Source organism: Canis aureus, chromosome X (genome assembly GCF_053574225.1).
Source record: "Canis aureus isolate CA01 chromosome X, VMU_Caureus_v.1.0, whole genome shotgun sequence".
In the NCBI taxonomy this organism is placed as follows: Eukaryota; Metazoa; Chordata; class Mammalia; order Carnivora; family Canidae; genus Canis; species Canis aureus.
The window spans coordinates 21,530,909-21,535,472 of NC_135649.1; the positions used below are offsets into that span (position 1 = coordinate 21,530,909).

The 4,564-nt window shown below is 38.5% G+C and overlaps 1 non-coding gene across 1 annotated transcript; it reads right to left on the reverse strand.

The window, feature by feature from the left end:
• Window positions 1-405: 405 nt before the first annotated feature.
• Window positions 406-512, reverse strand: LOC144309225 (U6 spliceosomal RNA). The gene has a single exon (XR_013375287.1). It is a non-coding gene; the product is annotated as a U6 spliceosomal RNA (small nuclear RNA).
• Between the last annotated feature and the right edge of the window lie 4,052 nt (window positions 513-4,564).

The window sequence follows — 4,564 nt, forward strand, 5'->3', positions numbered from 1 at the left end:
TTAGAAGAGATTATGAATATAAAGTGCCTGCTACATAGAAAATGGTTAGAAATCATGCCTAATAGTAGTAAAAATAACAATTTGCCTGAAGTCATCAAGCATGAGCTGAGATTCACAGTTTTGTGTGCCTCCAATATTCATGGTCTTTCCACCATACGAACATGCTCACTGCCTGCTATTATTTACACATACATATGTATATATTCTTTTTGTCTCTATGCAAAAGGTTTTTGGCATTCTGCCTAAAAGGATTAAAGGCAAATGCTCCACCATATTCTAATACCTTTAAACCAGACTTCTTCTGATCCATCTACTTTGCACCAGGTACCCACCATGTCTAAGCCATGGACATCCATATTTTCTTGGTTCCTTCAGCTCCAGTTACTGCCCAGTTTCTTTTTTTTTTTAAATATGGAACGCTTCACGAATTTGTGTGTCATCCTTGTGCAGGGGCCATGCTAATCTTCTCTGTATCATTCCAATTTTAGTATATGTGCTGCTGAAGCGAGCACAGTTTCTTTTGAGGGAAAACTCAGGGCCTTTCCTGGGTGTCTTCAGCCCAGCTTCCCACCTGTTCCTCAAGAGCTATGGCCCAAACTCATTCTCCTTGGTTTCCCCAATATTGCAACCATCTTTAAACATTTCTTTTAAAAATGAATCCTTACTTCAACTCTATCATTGCCTTCCCTTCTTTCCTGATTTACTTTTTACTTATATCTTCTATTGCCTCTAACACAGGATATATTTTGTTTAACTCCTTCCTAATAGTCTGTTTCATTTAATGTAGGCTTCACAAGAGTATTGATTTCCTATCTTTTAGTCATCGTTGAATCCCAAACATCTAAAACATTGCCTGATGCCAAGTAGACACAATAAATATTTGCTGAATTAATTCATAAGGCAGTATGATACAATAAATAGTGCTTTTGCTTTTGAGGCCAAACAGAGCCACATTCAGATCTCAGCTCTACCACATATTAGTATGTCACCTTGCGCCATTCTCTTAACCTCTATGTGCTTCCATCTCCTCATCTGTTAAGTGAGAATTGTGGCAAAGCCTACTAGAAGACTCAAAATATCCATTTCCTCCTTCTTCTACAGCAGAAGTTGACAAACTTTTTCTTAAAGGCCAGAGATTCTAGGCTTTGCAGGCTGTCTGGTTTTTGCCACAACTGTTGAAAAATGTCATTGTCATGAGAAAGCAGCATAGATAATACATAAATGAATGAGAATGACTGTATGCAATAAAATTTTATTTACCAAGAAAAAAGCCACTGGGCCTCAAGCTATAGTTCTCCAATGCCTATAGCTGGATACATGGCTGCTCAGCTAAAGCTCACATTTTATTTGCAGCTTGGTCAAGTCAATAGGGTGTGAATTGAATGATGTATATAACTTTTAGATTGTGCCCTTGAAAGAAAAGTACATTTCCTCACCTTTCCCTTTATACCCTTCACACTGGCTGGAATACAGATCTGATAGAAGAATTGGCAGCTGGCATCCAGGTCCATGAGATGGAAGCTAGATATTGAAGAGAACAGTATAGAAGCAGGCTGGATCCTCAACATGGTATAACAGGGTAACCCTAAACAGCCTACCTGGTCTTTTCACAGAGATAGACATTTCTATTTTGTCTAAATTGCTGAAGATTTTTGTTACAGCAGCTTAACCTGTACCCTAACACATGATTATAACTGTCTCCTAGGTTATTGTGATTATTCCACAAGATAATCCATATGAAGTACATAGCACAATGGCTGACAAACTATAAATGGCAGCTGTCATAATTTCTGTTGTTAGTGACTTCATTCCTCATTCCTCACCTTCATTCTTCCCCTTCTCTGGCATCTTCAAATATTTTCTAACCTAATCTTGCTTCCCTCAAGACCCAATGCTCTCTTAAGCCCAAGAACATTTTTTAATGTTCTTTTTTAAAAAAAAGAAATTAAATTCAATTTAGTTAACATGTAATGTATTATTAGGTTCAGAGGTAGAGTTTAGTGATTCATCAGTTTCATATAATACTCAGTGTTTTTTATATCAAGTGCCCTCCTTAATGCCCATCACCTAGTTACCCCATCCCCCCACCTACCTCCCCTCCAGCAACCCTCAGTTTGTTCTCGAGTTAAGAGTCTCTTATGGTTTGCCTCCCTCTCTGTTTTTATCTCATTTTATTTTTCCTTCCCTTCTCCCATGTTCATCTGTTTTGTTTCTTAATTTCCATATATGAGTGAATCATATATTATTTGTTGTTCTCTGACTTACTTCGCTTAGCATAATACCCTCTGTCCCACCTACATCAGTGCAAATGGCAAGATTTCATTCTTTTTGGTGGCCAAGTAATATTCTATTGTGTATATATACCACATCTTCTTTATCCATTAATCTCTCAATGGACATCTAAACCCAACAACTTTGATATGGATTCGACAACTCTTTGTCTCCATGGGTTCAACAACTCCCCACACATTCAGGAAGGGAATTTAAATGCAAACAACTAGACTCTGCCTTTTTGCTGAAAAAAAGCACAAATCACACATTTAGCTGAGTTGGGCCTTGTTCACATTCCTAACAAGCTGGATAAAAGCAATCTTCAGATGGAGGTATGCATAGCAGAAGAACAGTGATGCTCAATTAGGGGTGCTTACATGGCCCCCTCAACATTTGGCAACATCTGCAGTCATTTAAGGTTGTCACAACTAAAGAAGGGGGCTACTACTGGCATCCAGTGGGCAGAGCTCAGGGATATTGCTAAATACCCTACAATGCACAGAACAGCACCCTACAACAAAGCACAGATGTTAATGATGCTGCCCTTGAGGAACCTTCCTCTAGAAGTCCACAATGACTTCCCAAGGAGGTATGCAGACAGGAAAAGTTTTAAGAGAATTAATTTCTAACTCATATATGGACTGTTCTCTAAAACTGATGTGCCATGATTGTACCTGAGGTGGAAGAGTTCCTGTTGGTTCCCCATTCTCACTTCTACTTTCACAATTACCCTTCTCCTACTTTACAAGAGAAAGGTCTAACTATTAGGCATCTTGAATCTTATCTTGACTGTAGGCACTTTCTTCTCTAAGGTCCCAGAGTACAGCAGAGCAGAGTGAAGATCTTGAAGCTGGAGCATAGTCCTTGGTTCTAATTAATTCACTGTCTCTTACTGTATAGTATTTATTTACTTGCTTACTTTGCTTACTTATTTTAACAGGTGGGATGCTTGTGGTCACAGGGATTTTTTTCAGTTTAAAATTTCATTTTATATACATCATTCCACAGAGATGTATGTTATTATGATCAAGATAAGAGTTTCAAGTAGAAAAATATGTATGACACTAGGATAAAATTCAGTGAGCAAAGAGTGGAGATGTGGATTCAAAAAGAAAAGGTAATGGGGTAAGATGCTTGACTATTAGAAAACTTGTCCATTTCTATTTTAATGGATGACAGTGGATATAAAAATACTCCAGGATTTAGAATTTATCCAGGAGCAGAGGGTATTATGCTAAGTGAAATAAGTCAGCCAGAGAAAGACAAATACCATATGATTTCAGTCATATGTGGAATCTAAGAAACAAAACAGATGAACATAGGGGAAATGAAGGAAAAATAAAATAAAATTGAAGAAATGAAAATACTGAGGCATGAGTTTGTGTTGTAATTTTAACCTGTTAATATTTGTAAGTTGTGTTTGCATCTATTAGAACTTGCAATGAAAAATTTCTAGATGTCAGTTTGAAAACGTTCAAGGGGCAGAGTACATTGCAAAGTTAAAAAGCCTAGGTTACTGCTGAATCCCCTCTGTGTTCCTTCTTGCTCGATGAAAAAAACAGAAAGGGGGGGGAACCCAGTCACACAGAGATGTCATTAAAATGCAGCAGCAAGTCCTACCGCACAAGACTGGTTTTCTCCGGTCCCCACTCACCCTGCCAGCTAGCTTCCAAGTGTTTTTTCCCCCTGTTCAAGAAGTTCTTCATACTCCTTCAGCCTTCCTTTTTTCAAGCCAATACCTAGTTTTTTCCTTTTTATCAAATAATGACTCTCTTAGTCACCGCTGCAGGTCTCCTGGACTCTTACAGCCTGCCTATGACTCAACGTGCTTTTAGCAAGTGGGCCTCCAGATACAATCCACAATTATCAGGCAGAACTTTGAAAAACATAATAAAAGCAAAGAGGAAGTTTTTAAACAGCGCTATAGGGTGGTCCTCACACACACAGATACACACACTCATACACACATACAGGCTGTGCTCACAGAGAAGTTCTCGTCCCTATGCCAAGAAAACTACTGGGAAAATGGGCAAGTTGATCAAATGAATGAACTCAGCTGTTTGTTTTCATGCAGGAAATGGCAAAAACCTGGCTCTTTTTTTTTCTTTGATTGCAACCTTTATTGTTTCAAGGAAATTGTGAAACTGCTGTGTGTCCACAGGCTCAGGAAAGTAGTTTTCATATGCGCACACAAACATGCATTTGTGCACACAAAACACAGTGTGATCATAGCTGTAAAGAACAAGGAAGGGTGTACTTTTTGCTATCCACCAGCCTGGACCTACATTTTCAC